The sequence below is a fragment of the Mus caroli genome, unplaced genomic scaffold (genome assembly GCF_978045245.1).
Source record: "Mus caroli unplaced genomic scaffold, Mus_caroli_1 scaffold_18, whole genome shotgun sequence".
NCBI lineage: Eukaryota > Metazoa > Chordata > Mammalia > Rodentia > Muridae > Mus > Mus caroli.
Genome location: NW_028227273.1, coordinates 58,483,622 through 58,498,963, shown reverse-complemented (window position 1 = coordinate 58,498,963; position 15,342 = coordinate 58,483,622). Strand labels below are relative to the sequence as shown.

At 45.4% G+C, this 15,342-nt stretch overlaps 1 pseudogene across 1 annotated transcript; it reads left to right on the top strand.

Moving 5' to 3' along the window:
* The first annotated feature begins 11,331 nt into the window (after nt 1-11,331).
* LOC110288692 (H-2 class I histocompatibility antigen, Q7 alpha chain-like) lies at nt 11,332-15,119 on the top strand (annotated as a pseudogene). The gene is made up of 7 exons (XR_015045944.1): nt 11,332-11,473; nt 11,677-11,946; nt 12,277-12,552; nt 14,085-14,360; nt 14,489-14,605; nt 14,785-14,817; nt 14,991-15,119. The product of XR_015045944.1 is annotated as an H-2 class I histocompatibility antigen, Q7 alpha chain-like (transcript).
* The last annotated feature ends 223 nt before the right edge of the window (nt 15,120-15,342 follow it).

The following is a 15,342-nucleotide window of genomic DNA, read 5'->3' as shown; positions in this document are numbered from 1 at the left end:
ATAAAATAAAAAAATCCTTTTAAAAAATCTTAATCTTATGTAAGTTACTGACTTACTGTACACTGTGGAGGACAATTAACACATGCAAGTTAAGATCAGGAACAAGGTTTGTTTAACCTCCGGTGTGTTTCCTAAGTTAAGCCTAAAACAAGTTACTAGAAACAAGGAAAGTTTGTTCAGTGTAGCTATCCTTAGCAGCTAACAGTCCTCAAAACTTTTCAGAGATCTGCTGAATATGGCATTTAAAATGATGGAAAAAGCTTACTATGACAGAAACCCCAGCTACTGAAGTGACCCCCAGGTCTTCACAGATGATGATGGGGTAGAGAAGAACTGCATTTTCAGCTTGCTTTAAAGGTGACAAAGCCAGCCACTGGGTGAAAACCTGCCCTTCATCTTGTCTGTCAACAGGACCCTGGACAAACTGTGGACAACTGGGGAGTTGATTGTCTTGCTTTGCTTAGACAAGGTAGGCTGGTCCCCTAGGGTCCTCCTCCACTCTTTGGAACTTCTGAACTGGGCAGGGAAAACTGATGCTGCCTTGGGTCCTCTGTCCCCAGTGAAATCAACACTACCACAGTGGAACCTTCAGTGGTTGCCTAGGTAACGGATACATCTGTCATTTGTAATAGATTTGGAAGCTGCTTGGTCTGTGCTTCCTGCTTACTCAGGAGAGATTCATCCTTCCCAGATCTCTGATGGTGTGGACTAGGGAGAGCTTTGTCAGTTTAACAGAGAGCAACAGCACAGGCTTCAGGTGCTTCTCAGTTCTCTGCATGTGTAAAAATCATGGACACTTTCCTAGAGTCAGTCTCCACACTGATCACATTGTGACCAGATTCTAAAAAGAGATAAATTCCCACCAAAGATCTCAATGTAACTTTTTACTATTCGTTTATGTAAAGGAAGTTGTTTTACAATGACTGCTCTCAGGAACCAACCACCTGTGTCTTGTGGTGAATTTTTGGATGGAAAAAACTGTAAGAGATGGTTGAGCCGTTAAGAGCATGGACTGCTCTTCTAGAGGTACTGAGTTCAATTCCTAGCAACCACACGGTGGCTCACAACCATCTGTAATGGTTATCTACCCTCTACTGGTGTGCCTAAAGGCAGCTACAGTGTACTTACATACATAAATAAACAATTCCTACAAAAATAAAAAAATAAGACAAGGGAGGCATTTGCTTAGGTAAAACTTGCCAGCTCAGAAAGGAAAGTTTATTTTCTAACTATTTATGATACACATATTTATAAGCCTAAATCTACAACTAAAATGTCAGCTCTTTAGAAATCTCTTTTTATCTGTGTCATTCTGAGCTAGTCTACCTTTCTCTTGAGCTCCTCCAATACCAAGAGGGCTCCTTAGCTCTCCTTCCTAGATTTCTGTTTTCCCTGTGTCTTGCCAGATGCTTCTCTGCTGTTCTACAAGCCAAGAGGGCGAGGCTCTATCAAAGGTCCAATTACTTATAAAAGAAGTCTAGCTCCTCTCATCCACCCTTGGCAGGCTGTGCCAAGTCACTGTCATGGGATTTCTCTGCTTAGGGATTGCTAGCTTTTTTTTCACCCCCTTATCCTTGATATCAAGCCCATGGGTTAGAGTGGGAAGTCCTTCTCAGATGCAGCTGGCTTTGTGAAGCCATTGACCCCACACGGTTGGGGGTGGACAAGGGGCAGCCCCGGGTACCAGGTTCTTAGTGTCTGGCATCCCACGCTGCATTATGGCAGAGGAGCTGAGAACAGAATAGGGGCCCCTGGGCTGCACTCGGCCCTGGAGATAAGGGAATAGAGGGCAAGGGGAAAGAGGGGTGCTGGGTGGTTCCCAAGCAGGTGGAGTCCTTCCAAGAGAGTCTATGATTTTAGAGCTTTATTGTAGAAAGGCAGGGGGAAAGAGAACAGGTAGAAAGAGAGAGAGACTGGCCATGGCCACGTAGAGAGAGTGTGGGAGGGAAAGAGAGAAAGAGAGTTAGAGAGTAAGAAAGGTGAAGACTTAGAGAGAGAGAGAGAGATAAAAGCTTAGAGAACTAGGAGGGGCCAAACAGCCCCTCTTATACTGGACTTGTTATCTTGCTGTTGCTAGGTAACTGTGGAGGAGTCAAGCCAGAATGCCAGAAGGTTGGGTCTCATTGCCTCAGCAGATGTACCAGTTGTTGGCTATCAGTGCATGAGGTTTTTAAGGACTTTACAAAATATCTTTAAGGTACTGGAAAGACGGCCCCCAGGTAAGAACATTTGCTCTTCCTCCAGAGAGCGATGTTTCTGACCCAGCACCTTGTCTCCTTGTGGATGGGAGAGGGAGATCCACAACAGCCTGTAACTCCAACTCTACCTCTGACATCCTCTCCTGGTTTCCTTGGACACTGGACACTCAAGGGGCTGCCTATCCAGGCCCAGCAGTGTGGCTGAAGGCACAAGAAACCACCACACCAAACCCTAAGGGAAAATGAAAGAAATCAAAGCTGGTGTCATCTGTCATGTGTGGAGAAGGAAGATCTGGGACACTTTCTGGAATCTCCCTCCAACCGCAAAAAACCCTTTTAAAAAGCACACAATCCAGAGGCTGGAGAGATGGCTCAGTGATTAAGAGCACTGACTGGTCTTCTGAATGCCCTCAGTTCAAATCTCAGCAATGACACAGTGTCTCACAACCAGGAGAAGTGAAATGGGGAGCAGGACCACATGAGACCACCTGAGTACAGGATGGACTGCTCCCTGGCTGCAAACCCTCTTGAGGAAGCAGAATTAACATCAGAATACAAACAGCAGCAGGACAGCCCACAGCAGGACACTAAGCTTGTTTTCTGCACAGTCCCTCTGCTGTTAGACAGAGGAGCTGGTGAGCACTCCTTCAGGAGAGGCTGCATCCCCACACTCCTGGGACACCTCTGGTCCTGCCTGGGGAAATGCAGGCACAGAGGACCACCATGGAGAAGTGTGGGGGGAAAAAGAGGACTGGCTCCTGAGCTCACACTCACAGTTTACCCAGCATATTCCACAGGAGCTGTGCACATGCACAAGGCTTACAGGACAATGATCTTATGGATAAATGTTTGCCTGCTTCAACAGGGACCCATGCATCCAGGGATTGAGATAAATTAGGGACTCATATTCTGCTTCCAGGTCACCCTGTGTCCACTCCTGCCAAAGAGAACGCTAGAAAATAGCTCAGGCTTTGTCAGAGGAGTCCTGACACCAGCTGCCATCACTGCCTTCCCAGGAGGATCTGAGGTCACTGAACATGAAGAGCACTTCCTTCTGTGTACCACAAGGTGGGGAGTCCCAAAGGAGAGAGACATGGGGTCCCCTCCACAGTCTTACCCCTCAGTCTGGACTGATGGTGGCAGATGCTGCTGCTTAATTCTTGACATTCTGAGGTCTTTGAATAAGAATGGCCCCTATAGGCTCACATATTTGAAGACAGTGACAAGGGAATGGGGGCACTTTGAAAGGTTTAGGAGAATTGGGGTGTGGCCTTGATACAGGAAGTGATTTACAGGGAACAGTCTTTGAGATTTCAAAAGCCCATGCCAGCCCAGTCTAGGTCTGTCTGCTGCCTGTAGATCAGGATGAGCTCTCAGCTCCTGCTCCAGCCCCATGCCTGCCTGCCTGCTTGCTGCCATGCTCCCCACCATGATGAGAATGGACTAAGCCACTGAAACCTTAAGTAAGCCCCAATTAAAGGCTGGCCATGAACTCATAAATCCGCCTGCCTCTGCCTCCAGAGTGCTGGGATTAAAGGCATGCGCCACCATGCCCAGCTCATAACAGGTAATCTTAATTTGCTGTAATGTAGTGTATTTGATTCAATTGTATGTGTAGTTATATGTAACTGGGATTCAACTTTTTCTATTGTCAAAATACCTAGCAGAGGTATAAATGGCCAAAATGGGGAACCCAGAGAGTTAGGGCAGGGTGTTGCGTCTCTCCTTCCAGGTGAATAAAAGCATCCAACTGAGGAATCTGGAGACCACTGGAAAATGAAACAGCTGAAGAAAGAGATGGTTCATCAAGAGAAAATGTCCCAAGAAAAGGAGTCAATTGGCCAAGTGGTATTACCTCCCTCCCTCATGTCTCTTCTGCCCTCTACAGACAGAAGTGGCAAATGATCTTTATATGATCTCAGTTAAACATTAATTAACCTGCATTTTGGCCTTAGAGCATGGGTCTCTCCTTCTATAAACCCACACATGATTGTTAAAGGAAAGTCCAACATCTCCGTCTCATATCAGAAGAACCACTTGGTATGAGACAGAGAAAAACAGGAAGTAAGGGACTGTTCTATTGCCACCAATCTCATAGTGTTTTGGTTTTCAGTTTCTCTCTAACACTTTTCTTAGGATATGAATATTACAACAACTTCTATAAGAATATTCTGCATACATAAACTCTCTATCATCATACCAGCGTCATACAGAGTAGAAACTAATTCTAGAAATCATCTTAATCTTGCTTCCTGTGTGTGTTTACAGGTTTTACTCTCAAGCAAGTAACTAGAAACAAGGTTTATGTACCTTGAATGTACTTAAGAGAGAGTGGTTCTGAAACCTTTCTGAGATGTGCTGACTATAGCATTTAAAATGAATAAGGTTTTTAGAATTCCTAACAGTAACCTTTTAGGTTTCCAAGAAGAAGGATGACACAGCCCACTGACTGCAAATTCACCTGGACTGTGCTAACACTGACTACTGGGATAAACTGCCCCCTGACTCTTCTGCTGCCAGGTCCTGTGCAAACAGTGGACACCTTTGGGTTGACTGCTATGTTCTACATAGATAGGATTGCTGCTAAAGTAGCAAACACCACCCAGTGATCCGCTTCAGACTACAAACTCCTCAGGATATTCAAATTCCTGTGTTCATAAGAAACCGACATGGACATTGTATAGAACTCTGAACTCAAAAATACGGAGTCCTGAGACTGCAAATTCAACCAAGCTGGACAGTGTGGGAAGCTTGGCAGAAAGAGCTTCATTATTGAAAACAGTTTTACTGTGTTACATTTAAAATCTTTTTTACATAGACAAGAAAAGGGAGATATTGGAATAATATATGGATAATAGGAAACAGGGGTAAATTATTCAATCTGTTCTTATATACTACTTTGTATATTGATACACAATTATTGTATATTGTTACAAAATTATATTAGCTTACTATGGCTTAGATCTTTCTATGATGACACAAAATTGAGGTTGTATTTGATTACATTGGGATAGATCTTTGTATATTGATACAGAATTAATGTCGTATTTGCTCATATCCATATAGATCTTGTATATTGGTACAAAGTAAGGTTATATTTTGGTTACAACATACTATGGATCAACTACATAGTATTAAGGTACCTATGTAATTCTTATACTGCAGGGGGAAGTACTCGTCCCATTTCAAACAGTTTAAGAAATCTTTAAAATGCAAGTTAACATTCAATTAATAAAATTTTGTTAGTTTGGTATTGTAAGGTACTAGTCTTCAAAAACCTCAGAGATCTACAAAATATAGCAATTAAAGATGTTTTATTTATTTAAGGCTTTTTTTTTTTTTTTTTTTTTTTTAAGAATGAGATGTGTCAGCTCCTGGCAGCACACCCATACTACTTCAAAGAAGTTGATGAGAATTGAAGAACTTCCTTATGGAGTTTGCTTCAAACGTGGCAAGCTGGCACTGGGCAAGGAACTGCCCTTGCTTCAGCTGCAGACAGAACACTGTCCAAACTGGACAAAGAAAGAACAGGAGGTCAAGTGCTGAACTCTGCCAGGACTGCATAGAGATGAAGACCCTCATGCTTCCTGCTTTGAAGAACAATCTGTCAGATGTTCTGGGCCAGTAGCCTGGAAACATGGATGCCCCAAACTTCCAGAGGAAGCCTGGTGACTATCCAGGCAGCCAGCAGTCTCTGTCATTTTTACAGTTTTAGAAGTTGCTTGTTCTGGACTTCCTGTCTATGTTGATAACACTCATTCTCCTCAGGTCTCTGATGGGGTTCACTTTCACAGTTAAGCCTAAATTGCTGAGGATTTAAGAAAATGTTTTAAGGTTTAAAAAGAGGTTTTTAGGTTGCTAAATATAAGTTATGACAGAAAGTGTTTTGAATTGCACTCAACAAGATTAGATAGATAGTGGAATACTTTCTCCAAACTTGCCAAATACAAGAGGACTGGACATTGTGAATGTAATTCTTAGCAGATAGCAGGATTTAGTTTATTGATATTAGAGAAATAGTTATTATTCAGACAAAAGGGAAAATGTGGCAGGATATTTAATTGCATTGTGTAGCCCAAGATTCTGAACTTGGAACAGAAAAATCTGTTTCTGCTTGTGGAGTTGCACAGCCCTAACAGACACCTTTAAGCCAAGAGATTTCTGTAAACAATATTAATTAAACTCAACCATAGGTCAAGAGGCACAGCATGCAACCAGTTGACAGGGTGAACATAGGAAACACAGAAAATAGAAAGGAGGGACAATGAGTTGGAGGGAATTGAAGACAGTGTGGAAGAGGAGGAGGAGGAGGAGGAGGAGCCTTCTGAGACCTTGGTGGAGTAGAAAGATTTTTTTCTCTGCCTCACTTAGCCAGCAGGTTTTCACCCCAGCACATGGCCCCTTTGTCTTCATTGGTAAAACTGAGTGACTGGGATTTTGTTTTTAAAACAACAGACTGTGAAAAGAGATGTTTCAAGACAGCGACTTTGTGTCTCTCCTTCATCTGGGCTGATGACATCATCAGTATCTAAGTTGCCATATGACTGGCAGAGTCCTTACTAAGGTTAAAGAGTAGATGCCATGTGAGTTCATTAACATCATCACTTCACCACATGTCACCAAATAATAACCATAAAATGTTTTTGTCCTCATGAGATTTCTGTATGTCATTCTATCTCTTTGAAGACTAAAGAAGTACCCACAACTCTCAAGTATTTCTGATTGGTATAAATTTTATATGAAGATATAAATTTAAGGTTACATTTGTTACAACAAACTGCATATGTGATTCAACTCTGGTTTAGAATATACTGTATGCGATAATAAAAATTTAATTTTATAAGGATCTTCTTGAATTAGCAAACACTGCTATAATATGGATGCCTATCCTCCTATGTCTTTGCTAACTGCTTAGCACCCAGGTGCTATAAAATGTAGATAAGCACAACACATGTTTGATGAATAAGGAATGCATTTTATTCTAAAATCTTATGTTATGAGCATATGAGCATTGTATGCATTCATGTCTTTGTGATTGTGTCAGATCCCTGGAACTATTGTTACAGACCACTGTGACCTGCAGTGTGGTTGCTGGGAATTGAACCTGGATCCTCTGGAAGAGCAGCCAGTGCTCTTCACTTTTGAGCCATCTCTCCAGCCAGCCAGTTATATTTGAATAAGGAATACTGATTAATACGTTCTATATCTCTAAGATCTACTCAACTTCACATCAATAATTGTCTAGCTTTTTGTCCTTGCTCATCTTGTTAAGGTTTGTCTATTTTGAGAAACTGAGTCATACAAAAACTGTGTTATTCTGTAATGGTAAACTATAAAAGACACCAGTCTCTTATGGCTAAAGTTTAAGGCATTTATGTTTAATTTAGATGATAAAGGATATTCAACCGAAATTACTAAGGCTCAAACTTAACAGAGATAAAGTTATAAAATCTTGGGGCTGGAGAGATGGCTCACTGGTTAAGAGCACTGATTGGTCTTTCAGAGTCCTGAGTTCAATTCTCAGCAACCACATGGTGGCTCACAACCATCAGTAATGGGATCTGATGCCCTCTTCTGGTGTGTCTGGACAGCTGCAGTGTATTCATATGAATAAAATAAATAAATCTTTTTTTAAAATCTTAATCATATATAAGTTACTGACTCACTGTACACTGTGGAGGACAATTAACACAGGCAAGTTAAGAACAGAACAAGGTTTGTTTAACCTCCAGTGTGTTTCCTAAGTTAAGCCTAAAACAAGTTACTAAAAACAAGGTAAGTTTGTTCAGTGTAGCTATACTAAGTAGCTAACAGTCATCAAAATTTTTCATAGATCTGCTGAATATGGCATTTAAAATGATGGAAATAGATTACTATGACCAACACCCCCAGCTACTAGAAGTGACCCCCAGTTCTTCTCAGATGGTGATGGGGTGGAGAAGAACTCCACTTGGAGCTTGCTTTAAAGGTGACAAAGCCAGACCGCCTGGGTGAAAACCTGCCTTTCATCTTGTCTGTCAACAGGACCGTGTCCAAACTGTGGACAAGCAGGACACTGGGGAGTTGATGGCCTTGCTTTGGATCTTCTGGACTGGGCAGGGAAGACTGAGGTTGCCCTGGGTCCTCTGTCCCCAATGAAATTAAGACTAAGTCAGTGGTTGTCTAGGTAACAGATAAGTCTGTCATTTTTAATAGATTTGGAAACTGCTTGATCTGTACTTCCTGTTTTCTCAGGAGAAATTCATCCTTCTCAGATCTCTGGTGGTGTGGACTAGGGAGAGCTTTGTCAGTTTCTCAGCGAGCAACAGCACAGGCTTCAGGTGCTTCTCAGTTCTCTGCATGTGTAAAAATTATGGACACTTTCCTAGAGTTGCTACTGGGTCTGACACTGATCACATTGTTACCAGGTTCTAAGAAGAGAAAAATTCACACAACAGATCTCAATGTAACGTTTTACTATTCCTTTATGTAAAGGAAGTTGTTTTACCAGGATGTTTGCTCTCAGTAACCAACCACCTGTGTCTTGTGGTGAATAATTGGATAGAAAAAATGTAAAGTTTATGTACTTCTAAGGATATGAAATGTTAAGTACGTTACAATGATCTTAAAAGTGTGCTTTCAGATCTCTGAACGGGACTTATAAAAGTCAAAAGTGTTTTAAATGCAATATATAAAGGTCTAAGGAGGTGATTTAAGATGTATAAATGCAGTTTGTAGAGGTATAAGAAAGTGATTTAAGGTGTATGTAAAAATGAAAAATGTTTTAGATCTTCCCTCTCTATGCTATTGTTACATTAAGATCTAAAAATTTCAGAGTTTTAACATTCATCAATGGAGTTCTGATGAGTTATTGATCTAGCTATGATAGTCAGTAATTGCTATTATAGTCGCAAGCTCAAGATTATGAATTTCCTATGGTTGTCTTCTAAGCATGGACTTAAAAGTGCTTTTCACTGAGCTAAAAACATCTGTCCAATGTGTATACACCCTGTGTTCTGGATAGAGGTAGGAATCTTCATGCTTTTACCTCCAAACCCACTTTCGGAGACCACAAACTTTTACTAAGATTCAAAGGCATGAGTCTGCTGCCGTTTTTACAATGTGAAGTTCAGCACAGAACCCACAGTGGTATGTTTACATGTCTAAAATTTATCTCATTTTCTAAACTTTTAAAATTCTTTTAAGATTCAAAGAATCTACTTGAATCCACCTCTCACAGGTCAAATGGACTCCAGATAAGAACAGTCAATCAACAGCCTGTTTCACCTGCTGCTTGTTCAGCTTAGTCCTAAGGGTGGGGTTTTCCTCTCCTGTTCTGTGGTCTTGGGATGCCCCACCCCCAACTAATAGGCCTAAGCATTTAAAACATTAATCCTAAAGAAAAAAAATTATTCTAACCTCCTTAACATTACCTTCTGATCCTTATATATACTGATAGGCTTCAGTAAAAAGCTAGCTCCAGGTGTTTCCTCAAACTCTGCATGCCAGACAGCTTCAAAGCACCTGCCCCATGATGGTTCAACTGAAAGATGCATCTGCATTCCCCAGCTGCAGATGGTCCTGCAGAGCCTGGACAGTGAGGGAACAGCATGCTTTTTTGAACCTACCCAGCACCCCAGCTTTCTTGGGTCCCCAAAGATGTTGACGCCCCCCAGACAACAGGAAGATTCTAAAGAGCTCAGTAACCCCATTTCTGCCACCAGACACCCCTTTCTATTTTCTTACCATATATAGTAAATAATAAGAAGGGATGTCTGTCAACCAATGACCACCCACATTCCAGAACCAGCCTGCTTTCAGCCTCTCAGTGCCAGAAGCCACATCATCATCAGCCACCAAATGTGACACATTTCTACTGTGGCCACAAGTTGTGTACCCTTATCCAGCTCAGGTCTCCACAGCTGCCTCTTTTTCTCTTCCATACTCACTACCCACCCCCAATAAATCTCTCACATGAAGTCTGTTGTGTTGTGTAACATTTGCAAAACCCCATGGTTCTCTGATCCATGCAAGAACTCTAACAAGCCCCACAGGGTCAGCCCTGAATGTTTCCCCAGCTGGGCAGGTGTCTGTTGGAGCAGGACCTAAAACTGCATGAAGTCTGAGCAAGAAGGGAAATTGTCAATGTCCAAAGAGTGGAAGAGCGCTTCTCATTCCCTTTTAATTCTCTGTCTATCTGAATGTCTGTATATCTGCAAACTAACTACCTACCTACCTCTCCTCAGTCTCTCCAAAATCTGATTACCCTGCTCTGAGGTAAGAAACTGTCCCTATTTCTCTCCCCATCTCCTCCCTTGCCCTGACTTTATCAGTCCCTCCTGAGGTTATATAAATATTGTGAAACACAGGCAAGGGAGAGACAGGTCCTCAGGACTGAGGGGCAGGAATGGAGCTGGAACCCACTGTGCTCCCATTCCTTGCATTCCCACTGTTTTACCATGGGGCCTCCATCCACAGGGCAGGTCCCTGGCTCAGCAGGGGGAGGAACTCACACATCCTCCTCCCTCAGCTCTCACTGAGTGACCCTGCAACAGGAGGCTGTGCTGTTTGCATTTTCTCAACTCCACACCAACTGAGACATATATAAGAAGAGGATCTGGAATTGAGAAATTGCTTCCATCCAGGGCGCTTTTTGGAAAGTCTATAAGGCATTTTAAAAATTATTATTAATGATCAGTATGGAAAGGCTCAGCCCACTGCAGGTGGTCTTGGCTGGTGATCACAGATTGTATAAGAATGCAGGCTGAGCAAGCCATGAGCTACAAAACTATTAGCACTGGTCCTCATGGTCTCTGCTTCAGTTCCTACTTAGAATCCTCTCAAGGTCCTGCCCTGAATCTCTTCAATGATAGACTGTGATGTGGAAGTGTAAACTGAAATAAACCCTTTCTTTCTCAAGTTGCTTTTGGTCATGGGGTCTTATCACAGCAATGGAAACCCTCAGTAAGACACAGGTGCACAAGGGCCTCACTGGGCTCCCTGCAGACACCACCCTCTCCTGCAGCTCAGCTCCTGCCCCTCCCTTGCCCTGGAGCAGCACCACTTTATAGCTCCTGGGGATCTGACCTCCTGAGATAGCAGAAATTATCTGGCAGGTCTCATTTCCATTGGGTGGCAGGATCCTGGGAAACCAACCAGCTACTCTGTGGGCGCTGGTTATAAAGTCCACGCAGCCAAGGGCCTCAGTTGCCCGGTATTCCAGATGGGGGCAATGGCGCCGCGAATGCTGCTCCTGCTGCTGGCGGCCTCGCTGAAACTGACTGAGACCCGCGCGGGTGAGTGTGGGGTCAGGAGGGAAACAGCGTCTGCAGGGAGGGGCGGGGGCGGCAACGGGGAAGCCGCGTCCCCATGTCGCCCAACAGACCCTCAGCCCCTTCTCCACCCGCGTCCCGAGCCCCGCGCCCTGCTCCCCTCCCGGCGCGGGCACCTGGTCGGGGCCCCGGGTGGAGGTCGGGGTCTCACCGCGCGCCGCCCCCAGGCTCACACTCGCTGCGGTATTTCCACACCGCCGTATCCCGGCCGGGCTTCAGGGAGCCCCGATTCATTATCGTCGGCTACGTGGACGACACGCAGTTCGTGCGCTTCGACAGCGACGCGGAGAATCCGAGGATGGAGCCGCGGGCGGCCTGGATGGAGCAGGAGGAGCCGGAGTATTGGGAGCGGAACACGCAGATCGCCAAGGAAAATGAGCAGAGTTTCCGATGGAGCCTGAGGACCGCGCTGCGCTACTACAACCAGAGCAAGGGCGGTGAGTGACCCCAGGTAGGAGGTCACGACCCCTCCACGTCCGGACACAGGAGCCAGAGACCTCCAGGGTCCCAAGTCAGGGGTTCTGGAGCAGAACCCACCTTCCTTCGGTTTCCCTTTCAGTTTGGTTGAGTACGCAGGTGGGCGGGGCCGGGTAGGCCAGGCAGCAGGGGACAGAAGTGTAGTCTGGGGTTAGGGCGGGGCAGGTGGTGGAGGCCAGGGCAGGTGGGCGGGAGCGGGGCCGGTGGGCGGGAGCGGGGCGGGTGGGCGGGAGCGGGGCGGGTGGGCGGGAGCGGGGCGGGTGGGCGGGGCTGACCGCGGGATCCCGCAGGCTCTCACACCTTCCAGTGGTTGGTTGGCTGTGACCTGGGACCAGACGGGAGCCTACTCCGAGGGTATGAACAGTCTGCCTACGATGGCCTCGATTACCTCGCCCTGAACGAGGATCTGATAACGTGGACAGCGGCGGACCTGGCGGCGCTGAAGACCCGACGCAAGTTGGAGCTGTTTGAACTTGCAGAGATGCGCAGGACCTACCTTGAGGGCGAGTGCTTGAACTGGCTCCACAGATACCTGAAGTTCGGGAATGCAACTCTGTTGCGCAAAGGTGATGGGGCCACGGGCAGCTCCTCCCTCTGCCCTCGGGCTGGGGCTCAGTCCTGGGGAAGAAGAAACCCTCAGCTGGGGTGATGCCCCTGTCTCAGAGGGGAGAGAGTGTCCCTGGGTCTCCTGATCCCTCATCACAGTGACTGCACTGACTCTCCCAGGGCTCAGCCTTCTCCCTGGACAGTACCCAGGCTGTCTCAGGAGGGAAGGGGAGAATTTCCCTGAAGTAACAACAGCTGCTCCCTTCAGTTCCCCTGTAGCCTCTGTCAGCCATGGCCTCTCCCAGGCCAGGTTCTCTGCCCATACTCACTGTGTGTGGACACTGACTCCTGTCCTGCTGAGTGTGTCAGCCCTTACACCTCAAGACAGGAAGTCACCTTTACCTGATAACAGACATGGACTCCCTAACCTAGGCTAATTTGACCAGTCTCTAAAATTTTCCAAAGAATACATTCTCACTGATCTCTCCCTGTCTGTGGGGTTTGCATCCCTTCCACAACCCAATTCTCTCTATTCCTGCACGGCTGAATGGTCACATGAGCCCTTATGGGGTACCCTGGAAGAATATAAATCATGGAATTTCTTTTTCTTTTTTTTCTCTCTTTTCTTTTTCTTCTTTCATTTTTCTTTACTTTTTTTTTTTTTGAAGGTGTTATTTGTTTCTAGTCAGTTTTTGTCTGCATTGGAGTGATCCTGTTTCTCCCTGCCCTTGTATTATCATTTGTATCAGTCTACACAGGTGCCAGGGGAGGCCGCTATCCTGGATAATTAGACAAGATAAATCAGAGTTCTAGTTAAAGTAGAGATTCTTGTGAACTTAGAGTGTTTCCTGTCAGAACTAAACATCCAGAAGCCTCCTGCTCTTCCTCTGCCCCACAAGTTACAGTGCTCCCCCCAGTGAATCAGGACTTGGACTCTGAGAAACAGGGTCTTCTGCAATCCAGGGCTGGAGTGAGAGGGAAGATCCACAAACCCTGTGAGCCCACTGTGTTCCAGTGAGCGCTGCACTGGGGTCCACAGATCACTCCAAGGGTCCTGCATAAAACACCTGTACCTTGTCCCCCAGAGGCAGGGACTGAGAGTCATTTTCTCTGGCTACACACTTTGTGATGGCTGTTCTCTTGGACTGAAAGTTAATGTTGGTCAGCAAGATGACCACAGTGGTTGAGTCTCACTGATGGGACCCTTCAAGTAGCATATGACCCTAATTTTGATATGAACTCAAACACATAATAAATTACTTTTTTCCATTCCCTCTTCCCTTCTTTGACTACTTCTCTCATGCTATTGAACATCACATAAGGATAGCCATGGTGACCCACTGGCTCATGTGGATTCCCTCTTAGCTTCTGAGTCCCAAAAGAAAATGTGCAGTTCTGTGCTGAGGGGACCAGCTCTGCTTTTGGTCACTAGTGCAATGACAGTTGAATTGTCAAACAGACACACAGTTCACTGTTATTATTGGTTTAATTGTGTCTTGTGTAGTTTCAGTTTGTCATGTTAATCGTGTTATTTCTTAAATGTTCCACACAGATCCCCCAAATGCACATGTAACCCATCATCCCAGATCTGAAGGTGAAGTCACCCTGAGGTGCTGGGCCCTAGGCTTCTACCCTGCTGACATCACCCTGACCTGGCAGTTGAATGGGGAGGAGTTGACCCAGGACATGGAGTTTGTGGAAACCAGGCCTGCAGGGGATGGAACCTTCCAGAAGTGGGCATCTGTGGTGGTGCCTCTTGGGAAGGAGCAGAAGTACACATGCCATGTGGAACATGAGGGGCTGCCTGAGCCCCTCACCCTGAGATGGGGTAAGGAGGGTGTGGGTGCTGAACTGGGGTCAGGGAAAGCTGGAGCCCTTCTGCAGACCTTGAGCTGGTCAGGGCTGAGAGCTAAGGTCATGACCCTCACCTTCATTTCCTGTACCTGTCTTTCCCAGAGCCTCCTCCATACACTGTCTCCAACATGGTAATCATTGCTGTTCTGGTTGTTGTTGGAGCTGTGATCATCATTGGAGCTGTGGTGGCTTTTGTGATGATGAGGAGGAGACACACAGGTAGGAAAGGGCAGGGTCTGAGTTTTCTCTCAGCCTGCTTTAGAAAGTGCTCTGCTCATTAATGGGAAACATAGCCACACCCCTCATTGCTACTGTCTCCAACTGGGTCTGCTGTCAGTTCTGGGAATTTCCTAGAGTCAAGATCATCCTTGATCTCTCACTGCTTTTCGTCTCAACAGGTGGAAAAGTAAGAGACTACGCTCAGGATCCAGGTTAGTGTGGGGGACAGGATTGTCCTGAGGCCATTAGAGTGAAGCTGGAGATGTTAGGCGCTCTGGGAATCCATAATAGCTTCTTCAGAGTAATCTCCTGGGAGCCTGAGTTGTACTGTGATATGAATACATACATTTACATGTACGTATACATTTGTTTTGTTTTACCCTAGGCAGGGACAGACCCCAGAGCTCTGATATCTCTCTCCTAGATTGTAAAGGTGACACTCTGGGGCCTAATTGGGGAGGGGCAATGTGGATATGATTGGGTTTCAGGGACTCCCAGAATCCCATGTGAGTGAGCTGTGGGTTGTTGGGATGTTGACTTCACAGTGATGGTTCATGACTCTCATTCTCTAGCATGAAGACAGCTGCCTGGAGTGGACTGAGTGACAGCCAGTGTGTTCAGGTCTCTCCTGTGACATCAAGAGTCTTTAGACATCAGCTTTCTTTAGAAAATGGTGTCTCATATTCTCTGTCACACCAACCCCAGTAGCATCTATGTGACAAGTTCCAGAGACTAAG